The following is a 19,968-nucleotide window of genomic DNA, read 5'->3' as shown; positions in this document are numbered from 1 at the left end:
GTGCTGGAACAATCTTAAAATTTGTATGGAATCAGAAAAGACCCCGAATCACCAAGGAAATATTGAAAAAGAAAAACAAAGCTGGGGGCAACACGTTGCCCTATTTCAAGCTATATTACAAAGCCATGATCACCAAGACAGCATGGTACTGGCACAAAAACAGACATATAGACCAGTGAAACAGAATAGAGAGCCCAGATATGGACTCTCAACTCTATAGTCAAATAATCTTCAACAAAGCAGGAAAAAATATGCAATGGAAAAAAGACAGCCTCTTCAATAAATGGTGCTGGGAAAATTGGACAGCCACATGCAGAAGAATGAAACTCAATCATTCTCTAACACCATACACAAAGATAAACTCAAAATAGTTGAAAGGCCTCAATGTGAGATAGGAATCCATCAAAATCCTAGAGGAGAACATAGGCAGTAACCTCTTTGACATTGGCCACAGCAACTTCTTTCAAGATACATCTACAGAGACTAGTGAAACAAAAGCAAAATTGAACTCTTGGGACTTCATCAAGATAAAAAGCTTCTGCACAGCAAAGGAAACAGTCAACAAAACAAAGAGGCAACCCACAGAATGGGAGAAGATATTTGCAAATGACACTACAGATAAAGGGCTGGTATTCAAGATCTATAAAGAACTTCTCAAACTCAACACCCGAAAAACAAATAATCAAGTCAAAAAATGGGCAGAAGACATGAACAGACACTTCTCCAAAGAAGACATAAAAATGGCTAACAGACTCATGAAAAACAGCTATCAGGGAAATTCAAATCAAAACCACATTGAGATACCACCTTACACCAGTTAGAATGGCAAAAATTGCCAAGGCAAAGAAACAACAAATATTGGAGAGGTTGTGGAGAAAGGGGAACCCTCTTACACTGTTGGTGGGAATGCAAGTTGGTGCAGCCACTTTGGAAGACAGTGTGGAGGTGCCTCAGAAAATTAAAAATAGAGCTACCCTATGACCCAGCAATTGCACTACTGGGTATTTACCCCAAAGACACAGATGTAGTGAAAAGAAGGGCCATATGCACCCCAATGTTCATAGCAGCAATGTCCACAATAGCCAAACTATGGAAAGAGCCAAGATGCCCTTTAACAGATGAATGGATAAAGAAGATGTGGTCCATATATACAATGGAATATTACTCAGCCATCAGAAAGGATGAATATCCAACCTATACATCAACATGGTTGGGACTGGAGGAGATTATGCTAAGTGAAATAAGTTAAGCAGAGAAAGTCGATTATCATATGGTTTCACTTATTTGTGGCACATAAGGAAGAGCATGGAGGACATTAGGAGAAGGAAGGGAAAAATGAAGTGGGGGGAATCGGAGGGAGAGATGAACCATGAGAGACTATGGACTCTGAGAAACAAACTGAAGGTTTTTTGGGGGGGGGATGGGTTAGCCCAGTGATGGGTATTAAGGGGGGCATGTACTGCATGGAGCACTGGGTGTTATATGCAAACAATGAATCATGGATCACTACACCAAAAACTAATGATGTATTGTATGGTGACTAACATAAGATAATAAAATAAAATTTTTTAAAAAATCATACAGGTAATAAATGGCTGAGATGACAAAGTAACTGCTGTGTAAAGTCATTCAATGATTCTTGCCTCCCATTTTTGCCTGATCAGAAAGAAGGGGGAACATAAGTCCCCTTGTTTTTAAGTGGCTAATACAATGTAGACATATATTTTCCTATGGTGGCCACCTGCCAGAATTGGAGTTAAATTATTTTTGTAAAATTACAAAGTTTGAAAATCTTAACAAACAAGACTTGAGGATATTGGTGTCAAACAAAATGAAGCAGTCAGCCATGAACAGCCTCAATTATAGGCAGGATATACTGCTGCTTGTGGCATAATGCAAAGAGAACTGGACCAGAATTTGGGATGCCTGAATTCTTTGCAAAAATTTATCATGAAATGTTTAATATATTAAAATATTTTATGCATATAGATGGTTTAAAAATAATATAATTCAATATAGAGAATAAAGAAGAATATGTTAAATATATCAGGTATATATCACCCAGCCATCACTCAAGTCCCCAGTGTGTTATCCTTCTTGTTCAATCCCCCTTCCTCCTCACTAGAGGTAACTGCTATCCTCAGTTGTGTGTTCATTATTCCCTGGAATCTCTTTATAATTTCCAACATATGTGTACATCATATTTTTATAATTTTACATGTTTTTGAAATCTCTACATAAAATGCCATACTATATGTGTTAGGATTCTCCAGAGAAACAGAATAAATAGAATATGTATGTATATATTAAGGAGATTTATTTTAAGGGATTGGCTCATGTGATTGTTGGGCTTGCTAATCTGAAATCTTTAAGACAGGTTGATAGGCTGGAGACCCAGGGAAGAGTTGATGGTGCAGCTCAAGTCCAATGGCAATCTTGAGACAGAATTCCTTATTTCCTGAGGGACCCCAGGTTTTTCTATTAAGCCCTTCAACTGATTGGATGAAGCCCACCCACATTATGTACTTTATTCAAAGTCTACCAGCTTAAATATTAATCACATCAACTATCAATTCACAGCAACATCTAGACTGGTGTTTGACCAAAAACTAGGTACTAGAGCCTAGCTAAGTTGATACATAAGATCAACTATCAAACTTTGTATATTCCTCTGGGATTTGCTTTTTTCATTCAACATATTGTTTTTGAGATTTTTCCAGACTGTAGTTCTAGTTTATTCAATATTCCATTGCATGAATGTATCACAATTTATTTATGCATTTGTTCCTGTTGAAGAACATTTGAGTTATTCTCTTTTTTAACTGTTATAAACACTGTTGCCTTGAACATTTTGGGTTATGACTCTTAGTGTTCAAGTGCAAGGTTTTCTTCCTATTGTATACCTAAAGCTAAACTTGGTGGGTCATAGAATATGCACACATTCAGTTTGCGTGATAATACCAGATTGTTCAAAATGCTGTGCCAATTCATACTCCTACGAAGAGTAGGTGAGAGTTGTGCTATTGTGTTCTATCTTGGTCTTGCCAGACTTGTTAATGTTTGCCTGTGTTTTAGTCAAAAATAGGAATCCTGGATTCTCTCATGAGGTCTATTAAATACTAGGTGTGGGACAATTGTCACAGAACTATAAGGCACCTGCCAATCTTAAATTCTACTACTCTCAGACTCTACTGATATAGATACTGTTAGAACTAACAAATCAAATTTATGCCAGCTTACTGTGCACCAGTACTGAAGACATTTAATTTAATTTGGTTCAGGATGTTCACTGGGTTTTGAGTTTGATAAGTTCTTTATAGATTTTGGATACTAACCCTTTATCAGATATGTCATTTGAAATATCTTCTCCCATTATATGGTTTGCCTTTTAGTTTTGTTGATTGTTTACTTCACTGTGCAGAAGCTATTTATCTTGATGAAATCTCAATCATTCATTTTTGCTTTTGTTTCCCTTGCCTCTGGAGACATGTCTAAATAAGAAGTTGCTACAGCTGATGTCAAAGAGGTTGTTGCCTATGTTCTTCTTTGGGATTTTGATAGTTTCCTATCTCACATTTAGGTCTTTCATCCATTTGAATTTATGTGTGGGTATGGTGTAAGAAAGTGGTCTAGTTTCATTCTTCTGCATGTTGCTGTCTAGTTTTCCCAATACCATTTGTTGAAGAGACTATCTTTTTCCCATTGTCCAAATTTCCTGCTTTGTCCAAATTAGTTGACCATATAATTGTGGGTCCATTTCTGGGTTTTCTATTCTGTTCCATTGATCTATGTGTCTCTTTTTCTGCCAGTACCATACTGTCTTGATGAAACTCAGCATCCAAAATAAATAATCCAGTTAAGAAATGGGCAGAAGACACGAATAGACATTTTTCTAAAGAAGATACACAGATGGCTGACGGACACATGAAAAGATGCTCAATATCACTCATCATCAGGGAAATACAAATCAAAACTATGATAAGATACCATCTCATGCCTGTCAGAATGGCTAAAATGAAAAACATAGGAAACAATAGATGCTTATAAGAATGTGGAGAAGAGTAACCCTCTTACACTGTTGAAGGGAATGCAAACTGGTGCAGCCACTCTGGAAAACTGTATGAAGGTTCCTCAAAAATCTAAAAGTAGAACCACCCTATGACCCAACAATTACATTATTAGCTATTTATCCAAAAGATACAAAAATACTGATTCAAAGGTGAATATGCACCCCAATGTTTATAGCACCATTACGAACAATAGCCAAATTATGGAAAGAGCCCAAATGTCCATCAACTGATGGACAGATGAAGAAGACATGGTATATATGTATATATATGTGTGTGTGTATATATATTTATACATATATTTATATAAATGGAGTATAACTCAGCCATAAAAAAGAATGAAATCTTGCCATTTGCAGTGATGTGGGTAGAGCTAGAGTTCATTATGCTAAGTGAAATAAATCAGAGAAAGACAATAACATATGGTCTCACTCATGTGGAATTTAAGAAACAAAACAGATTAACATAGGGGAAGGGGAAAAAAGAGAGGGAGGCAAACCATAAGAGACTCTTAACTATAGAAAACAAACAGGGTTGCTGGAGGGAAGTGGGTGGGGGGTGGGCTAAATGGGTGATGGGTATTAAGGAGGGCACTTGTGATAAGTACTGGGTGTTATATGTAAGTGATGAATCACTAAATTCTACTCCTAAAACCAATATTACACTACGTGTTAATTAACTAGAATTTAAATAAAAACTTAAAACAGAAAAAAAAAAAAAGGATGTTCAGTGGGTTGATGAGCCAGAATGTAAATCAAGCAGTTGGGTGTCAGTTTCTGAGTAAGGAACCTAACCTGTATAGCTATTTTCACAAAGGACAGTTGAGTAGGAATGGAATTACACTTTGCCTAGAGCAGTAGGATGATTGCAACTGAGTTTTTCAAGTTAAACAGATGTTACAAAGTCACTTGAAATGGCACAGTCCACTATGGCATCTTACTATTTAACATACTTTCTTTTAGAGGGCTATGAATTTGGTGGATCCAAGGGCAGTTGGATGGAGCTTTAAAAGTTAAGAGCTTTGCTTTATTAAGTGTTGATTTAAAGAAGATTTTTCTGAATTTTTAAAAATCAATTTTCTCCTCAGACTGTTATTATTTCAAAGAGGGCTTAATTTAATAATCTGGTTTTTTTAAATGGAAGACTGTGCTATTCAAGCACACAAAAATACCTACTGTGAAAGCAACATTAGGCCTAATTTTTGGACTTCAAGAAGAATTAATAAGCCCATTTCTATCTCTTATTAGCAGCAAAAGAATTTGGATTGAAAAGCATCCATGTGAGTAGTAACTATATGCATAGATACCAAGAACTTGGTGTAAAAGTTGCCTAAAAGAAGCCTGCTACTCTCTTCAGTTCTGTTTAGAGATAGACCAGAGTTGACACATTTCTCTCTAAAGGGCCAGATAGTAAGTATTTTAGACTTTGTTGGCCATACAGTCTGTTGCATTTACTTAACTCTGATATTATAGCATGACAACAGCCATAAACAACACATAAACAAAAGGTTGAGGCTATGTTCCAATTAAAGTTGACTCAAAAAACAAGTGGTTGACTAGACTTAGCTTGCAGGTTGTGATTTGCCAATCCAGTTTAAATTGTGTCAAGTTCTAAGCATAACGTACAAAACATTTGTTATCATACTCTTTCTCCTCTTGCCCATGAAGTCTCTGGTATCCTAATATGAGACAATCCTTGCCATCCCTCCTTATTATCATTTTTTTTCAGAGGATAATTGCACTGGGCTTTTTGTTGAGTTGTTAGTACTGCATTTAAAAAGGTTAATGTATTCTTTCTAAGGACATGGTGCATTTCATGGGACTGTTTATAGGCAAGTTTTGACTGATTGAATCTGTTTATTTATTGTCCTGTCAGGTGGGAGAAAGAGCTGCTCAGTGAGGGTAGTTAAAGCTACAGATTTGGCAGGTGTTTAAGCTTTTAAACCAGGGGCCCATGGGGAGTGGCTGAGCCTTTCCCTTTGCACCTGTGGCCTGCTGGCAGTCAACATTCCTCCCACTACCTACCATGGGCCAGCTCCAGGTGGCAAAGTGCACATATTGTGACATATCACAAGATGTTCTTCTCCTGCCTTTTACAAAGCACCTGAACACAGCATGGACATGGGGTGTGAACTTAAACCAACAAGTTCTTATACCTAATAATCATGAGGAATGATCTTGGACTTCCATGGGTATCATACAACAGCCTGTGGCTGTATTCAGGTGGACCATGATATGTGTGCCTGGGATAGGGTCTGGAAGGAGGGTAATGCTACCTTTTATTTCTCATGAGCCCATTATCTCCTCTACGTCTCCATAGCACTACTCTAGTGTGAGTTATCACCTTTTCCAAAATCCTTTCCCTGAGTCTTCACTCTTTTCACCACACAGCAGCCAGAGTGACCTTTTAAAAATGCAGTTCTCATCATGCCACTGCATGATTTAAATTCCTTTTTCAGTTTCACACTGCTCTTAGGAGAAAGCCAAAAATCATTATCATGACTTTACCTCAATACTATGCATGCTATGGCCCCAGTTCACCTCTGCAACCTCATCTAACTTCACTCTCTCCCATGCTCTTGTATTTCAGGTACACTTGCATTGTTTAGTTCCTTGAACTAACTCTCCAAACTGGCTCCCACCTAAGAGCCCTTAGTCCTTTATACATGCTATTGTCCTATTGATTTTCTGTTTATAGTTTTAATTTCTTAAATGAAGAAGAGAACATAATACATTATAATCTGTTGTGTGACAAGTCACATTTTTGTAGAGTCTCAACTTATTTCTACCAATTACTGAAAGTCTGATATGTTTCTTATTAAATCTAGTAATTGTTGTTTTGGGCAGTAATCTAGAGATGTAAAGAAGAAATTCAATAATTCCAATCAATAAGATACATATATTTAGTCTAATGAAATACTAGTTAATGAGTCTTTGAAGCAAGTGTTGCCAATGGCAGTGACTTCCAAAATTTGGCAAATCTGGAAATTTCCCAGATAAATTGGGCTGGAAAAAAAAATCAACTTTCATGTAAAATATGTAGAAAATTGAGTCAAATGTAGGTTTATGTTGGTTATGATTTCTTTTTTACATGGCTTAATTCCCTTATCCAGTCAGCAAATATGTTACTCAAGCTCTCCCAATCCCTTAATGTAGGGTTCTGGCTGCCTTGTAGCAGCTCTTTAAGTTCTCCATAAGCTTTTATGAAGAAAGTACAGAGATTTCAGCCAACATAGTTTCCTGGACATTTTACTTTTAGTACGTGAAGTCACAGATATCTCTAATGGGACTTTGAAATAATGATGTCTTCCCATCACCACCACTTCCACGAAGAGGTTTCCTGGGGAAGCAATGAGGAATAAAGTGAGCTCTTCTCAGTCACTTATACAGAGGTTAAGAGGCTAACCTTCATCAGGAGGGACTCCCTGTGTATCAGTTGATATTATTCATCCATTGTCATGATAGCAATTTATTCAGTTAGAAAAACAAGACATAAATAAATATGCTTCTTTATTAGGTTTTTTTACCCTAAAATGAATGTGGTAATAAAATAATGGATTTGTAAAAGTCAAAACTGACATTGCTTTTTAAAAAAATATAGTGATAGCAACTTCCAAAGTTACCAAGATTACAAGGGCAGAAGGGAGTTATCAACATATGATGGAAAATAATAATGCTCCATTTATTCTCTCATTCAACAGCTGTTTTTTTAAGCACTAAAATGTCACTGTTACCAATGGGGACTTTTTAGTCTTAAGAACTTGAATTTCTTACATCACATTATTTTGGTTTACAACCCTCCTAGCATTATGACTGTAATATGGGGCAGAGTGAAAAGAACTGTGGCCGTGTTTGTTGTCAGAAGGCCTATTTTCAACTCATGACTTTTATATCTCTTGCTGTCCTCCAAAAGCACAATTAACTTCTTCCAGACTCATTTTCTCTATCCATAGAATTGGGACAAACACACCAATCTCAGAGAGTGATTTATGGATTAAAGGAGCTAATGCACAAAAAGATTCTTTGGAAATTATAAAGTACAACAAACTGTCACCTCAAAAGAAGTAGAAATAAATGCTAGCCTTTTTTTTTTTTTTTCTGAAAGCTTATCAGACTTGAGAAGGTCAAAATACTAATCTAAGGAAGTTTGGTTGATAGCATAAGAGAGATAACCCAAGCTTTCCTAACATCTGTAAAACCTTCCAACATCATGGGTTGACTCTAACCTAATCAACCCTTAATATCCACACTGTTTGAGCTACCACTGAACATCATTATGGTCTTGAATCACAAGTTTTTTATTATTCTACAAATCTGTTTAAATAAAGAAGAGAACCAAAAAAAATTGTATTGCTGTATAACCTCTAATATGTTTGCCCAATATGTGAGTTTATGTACAACATATCAAATGTTAGGTCATACTATTTACCTTCCTCTTCCTATTTAGAAGACCAGTCCTATACAAATCGATTAAGATCTGATGTTTACTACTGTTTTGTAATTTACTTGTTCACATTTGACTTGATACATAGTGTTTTTCTTTTAAAAACACAGCAATAAATTTAAAGAAAAGACATGTGTTCTTTGACAATATAATTTGAAGAGTGAAGAAAGATACAGGAAAGATATAAAAGAAATTCAATGTTTATGTTATGAGGTTCCCAATGGTAGATGAGGAAAGTCATACAACTTTCCAAAACTATTGTGAATCTCTTTAGAATAGTTGAAATCTTACAGCATTTTTTAAAAATGCAAGCTTTATTGTTTAAAATAAATATTTAGAGTGCCAGATATGTTCCCAGAACTGTACTAGACCCTGAAGATACAGTAGAGAAAAAAAAGAGAAAAAATCATGATCTTTTTGTTTTTAGAGACAGTAATAAACAAAATAAATAAGATATTAAGTATGTCAATGAGTGGTAAATATTATGTAAAAACTAAAGTCCGGAGGATAGGGAGTGCTGCTCTGCAAGAACAGTTTACATCATAAATAGGTCAGGCTAATTCCTGCTGAGAAAATATTAAGAGGAAATGAGGGAATGTTCATAGCAGAGAAAATAGTAATACAAATCACCTGTGGCAGGAGGCTTTCTTGCTTGCTCAAGAAAAGAGAAGTCAGTAAGCATGGGCAGTGAGCACAGCAGAAAATATTAAGAGCTGAAGAGAAGTAATGACTCAGATCAAAGCAGACCATGTGGGCCACTCTAACAACGTTGGCTTTTACTCTGAGTGTGATGGAGAATGTGGCAAGTGTTGAGCTGCGAGTGACATGACTTGACATGTTTTTAGAGGATCTTTCTGGTAGCTCTGTTCACATTGGTTGGAAGGGAGTCACACGTGGAAGCCGAAAGACCAGTTGTGGACTATTGCAATAATCCCAATGAGAGATGATGGTGACTCATAGAGTGATGAGAAAGGGATGTTTTAGAGCTATTTTTGAGGGAAAACCAGCAGGATTTTTAAAATAAGTTGAATGTGGAATATAAGGAAAAGAAGAGTCAGAAAAGACTCCAAAGTTTTGGGCTTAAGCAACTATAGTTTCCATTAAGTGAGGTGGGAGGCATTATTATTTTACAGATAGTGTGATTGTATGTGCAGAAAATCCAAAAGAATCTGTAGATAAAGTATTAGAATTAATACATAAGTTTAACATACTGTCAGGTCCAAGTCAATATACAAAAATCTATTTAATGTCTATATACTAAAAACAAAGTAAAAATTTAAAATTACCATGATAATTACATTAATAGCTGGGACTAAATCCAGAGTGATGTAAGCAAAATGGTCAAGTAAGATGTCCCCCATGCTTATCCTCCTCAACAGCAATAAATTGATATCTGTCCACAGACAAAAGTGCCTTTGTGGGAGCAATGGGATCCAGGTAGGAGACTGTGAAACCACGGTGCATTTTAACTGTTTAAAATTAAAAAGCGCTGTTTTAAGAAGGAAGGCTTGCACCTACACAGCTGACTTTCCAACAGTGGTCCCAGCTACTGACCTGGAAACAGCTCTGTATCCTGAGGATTTGGCTACCATCCTGCTTGGTACTGTCACGAACACTATATGTCTAGGAACCTGGGAAGAGTCATGCACACTCATGCACCATGTAACAGGCATACAGACCTCAGTTCCAACTGTGGACTCTAAAGTGGCCTGTGAACCTGTTCCAGCCCCTCTCAGCTACAGTCCAGGTGTACCTGGAGGTAAGCTTGACAAACTCAGACTGTAGATTCTGAAAGGGCCCTATAACTTGGCCCCAGCCCATTATAGTCACAGTCTACCAGAAATCCCATAGGCACAGGGACCTGGCAGGAAATACTCCTGTCTACACCCCCAGAGATCCTAAAAAGGCTCTGCACTTGCCTCCAGCCTTCATAGCCACAGTCTGCCAGTAGTCCTAAGGATCCAGGGTCCCAGTAGGAGACACTCCTTTCTGTACTCATAGAAATCCTAAAATGGGGCCCTAAACTTGACTGCAGCCTACCCACAGACCACACCCACCACAGGCCACAATGAGACCTTGGTAGCACAGGGACCTGGCAGGAGACACTCCTGTCTGAGCCCCTAGAGATTCCGAAGGGGTCCTGTACTCAGCTTCAGCCTCTCCAGTTGCAGTCAGGGAGCAGCCCAGCCTGCCCAGGGACCTAGAGGGAGACATGTCCATCTGTCCCTCCAGAGCCAAGTCTTCAGACCTGTCTTGGCTGCAAACCTGACACAGTACTGAGGCTTAGTTTCAAGTCCTCTCAGCCACAGTGCAGGGCCAGTTCTGCCTGCCCAAGGACCCCTCCAGTGGTTAAACAGGGGCTTTCTCAGGGACCTGGCTAAAGACACACCCATCTGCAACCTGGTAATAGGCCCACTAAGGACACAGCTTTGGACAATTGTCCCAGCACCACCCTACTGAACAAGGTACTGGAAGCAATCTCATCCACCAGGTATCAGGCAGGATCCATGCCTGCCTGAATCCCTGGTAACAAGTCCACCAACCGCAGATCCCACTACAAACCCCAAGACAGCCTCTTAATTAGTTCCAGCCCATATGTCTGCATTCTGGTAATCCCATTAATCTTGGAAACCAACAAGAAAGGGTTTTTACCTTCTGAAAGCAGTCTATAAAGATTGGAAGAGGTGTTTGCTCCTTCAAAGGCACAGACACCAATACAAAACAAAACACCACTTCTAATAGCCCAATTTAAAAATGGGCTAAACACTTGACTAGACATTTCTTCAAGAAGACACACAAATGACCAACAAATATATGAAAAGGCATTCAATATTATTGTCAGGGAAATGCAAATCAAAACCACAATGAGATATTGCCTCACCTGGTAGGATGGCTATTATCAAAAAAGACAAGAAATAAGAAGTGTTGGTGAGGTCGTGGAGAAATTAGAGCTCTTTTATGTTGTTCCTAGGAATGTAAATTGGTACAGCTACTAGGGAAAGCGGTATGGAGGTTAAAAAGTTAAAAATAGAGCTACCATATGATCCAGCAATCTCACTTCTGGGAATATATCTGAAGGAAATGAAATCACTATCTCTAAGAAATATTTGCACTCTTGTGTTCATTTCAGCATTATTTACAATAACCAAGACATGGAAACAACTAAGTATATATATATATATATATGATGACTGGAAAGGGGAGATGTTGGCCAAAGCATAAAAAATTTTAGTTACAAGATGAGTGAGTTCTGGGGATCTAACATATAGCATAGTGGCCATAGTTAACAATACTATATTATATACTCGAAGTTTGCTAAGGAAGTAGGTCTTAAATGTTCTCACTACATATGCAAAAATAGTAATTATATTAGGTTATATAGATGTGTTAATCTTATTGTGGTAATCATTTCACAATATATTAGTTATCATATTGTGCACCATAAACATAAAATGTTACATGTAAATTGTATCTCAGTAAAGCTGGAAAAAAACAAAAATAAAAAAATCTAAATTAAATAACCTAAACTGCTAGGTTTAAATCTATATAAAATAACTTGGATATGATTGCATTAAACCTAACAGTTTTAAGACCTCTACAGAGATAAATTTAAACATCGTTGGAAAAAATTAAAGATGACCTAAATAAATAAAGGCATATAATAATATTTTATATAGATAAATTCTGTGCCAAATCTATCTATAAATTCAACAAAACCCAAATGAAAATTTAAGTGTAATCATTTCATGAAAATTGATAAACTAATTCTAAAATTGATCTGGAAAACAGAGAACCAAGAACAGCAAAGATAATCTTAAAGAACAGGACCAGAAACAGGGACTTACAAATAAATATCCAGACTTATTATAAAGTTATAATAATTAAACAAATGGAGTGTTAATGCCAGGATAAAGACCTAAAGGAAAAGAATTGAGACAATGAAAATTCACCCATGAATGTATGAACCCTTGGTTCATGACTAAAGTGGCTCTTCATAGCAATGAAGACAAGAAAGTATTTTCAATAAATATAATTTGGATATTCATATGGAAAAAAAATAAAATTTCACCATTACTTCAAACCATGAACAAAGTTCCATCTGGATTATAGATCTAATGAACAAAGGTAAAAACAATAAAATCTTATAAAAGATAACTTAGGATGGTATCTTCACATTGTTGGAGTAAAATAAAAAAAGGAACCCAAGGTAATAACTATCAAGGGAAGATTGATATTTTGTCAGCTTATTAAAATGAAGAATCTCCACCTATCAAACCATTAAAAAAGTGAGAAGGTGAGTCAACGAGAGGGAGAGGATATTTGCAACATGTATAACCTATAAAAGGGCTCTTTTTCAGAATATATAAAGAATTTCTTCAAATCAAGAAGATAGGCAACCCAATATAAAAATGGCAAGAAACGTGAATATCCTAAACAGGATATCCAAATGGCCAATAAGCAGATGTAAACCCCCTCAACTTCATTAGTCATCTGGGACACACAAATTTAAACCTCCATGATTTTATTTATAACTACATTCCTGCAAGAATGTCTAAACATTAAACAGGTTTATCTTACCAAGTGTCGGTTAACAAGTGGAGCAGTAAGAATTCTAGTTTATTGTTGATGGGAATGTAATTTGGTACATCTACTTGGGAAGATTTTTTTTCATCATTTGACATCAAATGCCATCATTCATGAATGTTAAATATGTTCATAGTCTGTGAACAGCACTTTGGAATGTCTTCTACAGAAATCCTTGCGCATTTGTGTCAGAAACATGTACAGGAATATCCATAGCAAAATTACTTGTGTGATAGCCCCAAACTGTAAACAATCCAAAGGCCCATCAATAGTAATGTGCTTAAAATTTTTTTTATAAAGTTGGTTAGTTTTCAGCAATGAAACTAAATGAACTATAGATACATATGTATGCTTTTCATAAGCTATACTGTTGAACAATAGAAGCCAGGCACAGAGTCCTCTATACTATATGATTCCGTTTATATAAAGTTCACAGAGTGGCAAAATTAATCTAAGGTGTTAGAAACCCATCCCTATGACCTTTGAAGGAGGAGAAATTACTGACTCAGAGGGGGCAGATAGAAGGCTTCTAGGTGCTGATAATGTTCTATATCTGATATATCCACTTTGTTCACTTTATGATATGATACTTCTTCAAGTTGCACACTTATAAAATGTTCTCCTTTTAATATTCAGTTAAATTTAACATTCAAATAAAGAGAAACCAGCATCTGAGTCCTAGGTTTTCATATTTTCTATAATGGATGTCTAATTATATGTTAGGTAGACAGAAGTAATTGATTGACCTTGACTTATGCTCAGTGAAATGATGGCACATGCCCTGACATTTGTGTTTGAAGGTTAAATTTGAATTGAGATCTGCATCATAAGCTCAAAACACTGAGTGTGTGCAGGTTTTCAGTGTTTTTCTATTATTTATGCCATTTCACTATTTTCTATTTCCTTTAATCAATAGTTTTATGAAATGATTGACACAAGGACCTAGAAAATCTTCATGTAAACTGAATTGATGATTCTTTCCTTGCTGTAATAGAGGACATCATTCCTCTTTTATAATGCTAAATGCCAGTCAAAGACAGGAATATTTATACTTTTGAGCACAGTGCTTGGTGCTGCTATAGGTTCAGATTATTCCTCTCATCTCTTAAAGGTTATGGTCCAGACATGGGGCTCTTTTTCAAGGAATACATCTTCATTGAATGTCTGAAGCAATTGCTAAATCATATCATCGTTTTCCAGCAAATGCTCTGAAGCCTTAAAGAAAAACATTCCCATTATTGTTAAGACAGTTTTATTTATTTATTTATTTATTTATTTATTTATTTATTTATTTACTCATGAGAGACAGAGGCAGAGGGAGAAGCAGGCTCCCCACGGAGCAGACAGCCTGATGCGGGACTCGATCCCAGGACCCTGCGATCATCACCTGAGCCAAAGACAGACGCTTAACCGACTGAGCCACCCAGGCATCCCAAGACAGTTATAATTTTAATTATAAATCTAGACCTGAATTAAAAGATAAACCCACTCCTCCACATCTGAAGTTTCCAGGGGAAAAATATCCTTTATAGTGATTGATTCCTGGTGGAGTATGTTTTCTGGATTGAACTAAGTTTCTTCTGTTGCAATGCAGCTTTGTCAAATTTATATTTAGTATAAGCATCATGTACCCTGTGAACAACTAATAAAATATGCACTGACTGTTTGAACGCTAACATATTAGAACTGTATTTCCTGCATTGTTCTATTATCTCTGGCAGTCTTCAAAGTTTTCGAAAATAAATACACTTGATAATTTCTTCACCTGTGGTACTTTAGAAGTGTTTGGGGCTTGTAAACAACACGTAGGTTGTAGGTAAAGGAAGCAATGGCCATGTAGTGTTATTTAAAGAGTGTGGGGAAAAGTTCTCTTACCAGTATAAACCCCAGACAAGTTGTTATTATTTTAAGTTAAAACAAAATGTACACAAAGAATGTAACTGTTAAAATGAAAATTTTATTTCTTAGATGGTTAACATTTATTTGTTTTCCTTTTAATATAAATCCAGTTTACAGATGAGAATAAGATTGAAATTAAGCCAAGGTGAGGACACTTGTTCTGCTCATGCATTGGACCGCCACCTTGTGACTCTACCGTGCCTCTTGAACTCATACCACTCACTTTGAGGCACACAGGAGATGCTGCTATCCCGGATGGGTGCAGGACATGTGGATGCTTTTCTTATTCTCTGCTTTTTTGGACTTAGGAATGTCAACCATTGACAGGAGGGGGAACATATAAATAAGTAACATTAGAATGTGGAGAATGAGTCTGAGTAATGACAATATCCCATGGCTTTAACAAGATGACTTTGGTGTTGGTCATTTTAGCACATTTGACTAAAATGTCTTTGTTAGTCTGAGTCAGTACCTATCTACCCCTATCCTGAATAATTATTAAAATAGTAGCTGACATTTGTCAGATGTGTTTGATGTGCCAAGCACAGTGCTAAGCTCTTTATTTTGTTCTATTTAGTTCTTTAAAAATTTGGGGGACTGTTATCTCCATTTAACAGATTTTGGAAATCGAGGATCCAAACAGTTAAGGAACTTGACGAAGGTTCTATAGCAAGCAAATGGTGGAGCAGGAAATTGAACCTGGTCTTCCTCATCCAGAATCCCAGCCCCATCAAATGCTGCTGTCTCTCCTATTCTGTTCCTCAACCACATTGAACCCTTTGAATGCAGGTTCTGTGCTTTCTTTTTCTTTATACACCTTACACCTCACTCAGTGACTAAAACATCTTATGACTGATGAAATGGAATCTCTCTGGAAGCTCTCTGTGAGAAACTGCTTGGTTATCAGTATAGGTATAGGTTATCTGTCACATTCTATGTTTGCTGAGGCTGCCTTAATCTCGGAAACAATTGGTTTATGCAATCTTCCATTGGCTAAGATTGCCAAATGCCTTCAGGCACCAACCCAATACTGCCCCATTGCCCATTTAGCACCAACAGATGGCATGGAGGTCTCCAGGTGGAAGGGATCCAGGAGCTTTCCTTCCTCATGTACTTGGATTGAAGGTAGAGGGGAAAGAGGTAAAATAATGGGATGATGGGCAAACTCAGAGGGCTGGTTGACCTTCGCTCTTCGGACTGGAGAAAAGAGCCCATTTCATAGGGCCAGACAAGCAGAGAGTCTCCTGGAAACAGTTGGATTGCTGGGGCTGAGTAGCAGGTATTTAAACAGTTAGTAGTTACTTAAGTTCCCAGTGATCTGGTTGCAGCCCGTTGATGGCTTTTCCACTTGCATGCATTCTCAAGCTGTGGTTCTCAGAAAAGAGAATTCAAGAGTAATTATATGTTAGAAATACCTGGCTTCGCAGTGGGGTGTGATTGAACCTGTGAACTGCACCTTAATCCATTTGACCTCCTTTTTCTCTTGGTCGCATGAAACCATGCTCACTAGCAGAGCTTTTTAAACTATTCCCTTTGAACCCCTCACCTTACCATCCTCAAACTCCAGTAATCCTCCTTTCAGTCACCTTCCCCTTTGAACTGTGCCTCTCACTACCTCAAAAGGGAATATTTACTACACACTCAATCTTTCAGAATTGCTCTTGAGCAAATACAAGTTTAGACTCTCTATAGCACAGCTATTATAGGATATTAATGAGAAAGGTTTAATGGGATCCAGCAGAGAAATCCATTGAAATTTATACTGGAGATATTTTATTTTATCACATTGGAGATATTTTAACCTGTGTGATTTAAGTCTGTCTTAGAATCTCTCCATGTAACGATCCTTTATGTATAGAATCTAGCTAACTTATAACTCCAAGAAACTGAGTGGTCATTTGTTACCAAGTACAACTGGTGGGCTTATTATCCCAGGTGTGATTTTTTAAAAAATCGTTTCTTAGAAGAAGGAAGGAAGCACACTTATGCCTGTAGAAACCTGAGTCTAAAGTTAACTCCTGGGGTAATTCTAGTCCTAGGACATGAAGAAAAGCCTTACAGAATAATGTGATGGTAGGGAAGAAGTTTCATAATCTGGATAGTGCTTTAGATAAGAGCCATGATTGAAACAAGGTTTAGAGGCTCCCTCTCCTTCCCTGTTAAACTCAGTTTGTTCCGTAGATATTTTTTCAGTTTATACTCCCCAAAAGTGAATGTACACCTTTCTTAGAGTCTTCAGAAAATAACTTTGTGATAGAGATAGGCATGCAGACATTTTACTGGAGAGAACTCAGAGCAATAGCACCTGTAGGGAAGTGAGAGCCATAGGATTAGGCAGAGGGAGTTGAACTGTGATGTAGTTGTACAGAGGCTTCAGGCTAATCCCTCAGGGAGTGCTGGACTGAGCCAGTCCTTCAAAGTTGTTCTGACATGATGCAAGAGGCTCCTAGTGAGGGGCATAAACAGGGAAGAGATTCAGCTATGAGGCCTCAGTAGGCAGCACCCCTAAAAGCCAGGGTAATGTTCCTTGGGCTTTATAGAGGGGATCAGGATAAGGCAACTTGGTGTCTGCTTAGTCCATCCCTGTGCTGCTGGGATCCACTTGCATTACATGATCATTTCTCCCTATCCAAGAACAGTCCCTCCACTGTTTCATATTAGGAGAAGTTTAGTGAGGCAAAACAAAGTGCTTGTCACAGTAGCTGGTCTTGGGGCCATAACTGACACTCAACATTATTGCCTATTTTTAGATTTTTTAGTTGATTCTTAGGCAACACCCCTGCCGTCCAAGTGTCTTATCTGGTGGAATGTTCCAAGTTGTCATCTCTGAGGGGTCTGACCTGATCACCATGTCCTTCTTAGGCTGTAGCTGCTATACTTGTTTATTTACTTTCAAAGTAGGATGTAGAAGAAGCAAGAAATGCCCATACATTTCTGAGGCCAGTTCTTTTTCTAAAACTAAGTGGATGGTCAGATGCTCCCCCTACCCTAGGCTATGTCAGTGAAATGGCTTTCTCTCCCTGCTGTCAGTTAGGCCCACCCCTGAGCAGTCCTTTCTCACCTTGTACCTAGATACTGAGACAACCCACTCATTAATCAAGCTTAGCTTTTTTTGCTTCTTCCATCAGTTAGTCATAAGGGAATCCCCTATGCAGTCACAGGTGTGAGCTGAAGGAGAGGAATCAGAGGCAGATTACATGGGAGTCTAAGTATCTTGCTCCTATAATTTACTTGTATCTTCTAGTTATGCCTGTGTCAATCCCAGATAAATAATTTCCATTTTAATGATGAATTATTGCTGGGCTCATCTGACTCTATGATTTGCTGGGTCTGATGGAATCCAGCTTATGCTCAGCAGTTCTGGCCAAACGGCCACCTTTCCATTTTAGTTCTGGTAACATCCCAGAGCTGTTTTTTGTATGGTGTACAATTCTGTTCTGTAGATGGAATGGCTTTACTCTGGAGTGCTAGGAGAATACTCATGATTCTCCCCCTGGGCCTTGTCATAAATATGGTGTTTTTTACACCACAAATAACTCTAATGTCTTGGGTTCTATGGGATTGTATGTCCCAGACTGTTTGCACTGGAGCCTGGACTTAAGGCAGGTCTCTTTCCTGCTCTGTGTCGCACTGAAAGGTTGCAGTCTTCCATGCCACTAAGTAAACGGGGAGAAGATTTTCAAGGATGGACTGTTTTGCCTTCAAAACTCAAAGTGACCTACCAGATATGGTGCTTCCTTCTTAGTTATGGAAGGAATGAGATGAAATACTTTGCATCGTATGTTGGATTGGGTATACTAGCATGACCCAGACCACTGGACCTAAAATACTTTTCTGATACGTTGGGCCCATGAATCTTTGTAGGATTTATATTCTGCTTTCTGTAGCACATGTGTTTTACCAAAGACTTTAATATATTTGTCACTTCTTGTTCATCTAGTACAATTAACACGATCTCATAGATATAGTAGACCAGTGTGATAGTCTGTGGAATGTCCAGGTGATTTAGATCAGTTCAGATTATATTATGATAAAGAATGGGAGAACTAATATAGACCTGGAACAAGATTGCAAATGTTGTGAATACATACTCTTTCTGGTCTTCCTTCTTGACAGAAATTAGAAGAGCACATTCCTCAGATCAATGTCCATATACCATGTTTCTGAGATTGTGTTAATCTGCTTTAATAAAGATACCACTTATAGCACAGCAACTGTAATTGAGAATTCTACTTAAATGAGTTTGTGGCAGGCCTCCAGTATCATTTTGTTGGGGCCATCCTGGTGAGTTAAATGAAGATGTTATAGGGACCACTCCCCTTGTTTACTTTAGGTTCATAAAAGACGTCACTAAATTCCACTAGTGTGTGTGTGCATGTGTGTGTGTGTGTGTGTGTGCATGCACATGCATGTGTGTATTTTAATGACTGGGGTGACAGGAAGGTAGTTTCTGAGGTTTCCCCTTGACCACTCCATGATAATAGATCTGAATCCTTCAGATCAAAAAACAAACAAACAAACAAAAACAATGTGAGGATAACGCCACCTGCCAAGTTCATTCCAATTATGCATTCAGGGAATTGAGAAATGACCACTGAGGATGAGAGTGAGGTCAGTGGACACAGTAAACTGCTGTGAGTTGGAATTAATTCAGGACTCTACTTATTATTTAGTTCCTGTATGCCCCCATTTTCATAAGAGGGCCATTATGATATTTCTGGTCTCTAGGTATCAAAGTCAGCTAACAGTATCTATCCAAAGGTCCTTGGAATGTCTGAGTATTCCCTTGCCCCTAGTGAATGCTTACCCAAACAAATAGCCATAGGTCTCTTGAGGAAGGATTGGGGATGCCATGGTGATTCAGGCGTCTTCTACTTAGGGCCTTAGCCCCTCCCTCAGTCAGTGTATTCTAGGTCTGAAAACTGGTTCAGATTCAAATACTGAATGAGGAATCATGGCTTTTTATCGGGCTGAT

Source organism: Callorhinus ursinus, unplaced genomic scaffold (genome assembly GCF_003265705.2).
Source record: "Callorhinus ursinus isolate GAN/ISIS: 27379988/994484 unplaced genomic scaffold, GSC_fseal_2.0 scaffold2, whole genome shotgun sequence".
NCBI classification, from domain to species: Eukaryota; Metazoa; Chordata; class Mammalia; order Carnivora; family Otariidae; genus Callorhinus; species Callorhinus ursinus.
This window is presented reverse-complemented; position numbering follows the sequence as displayed.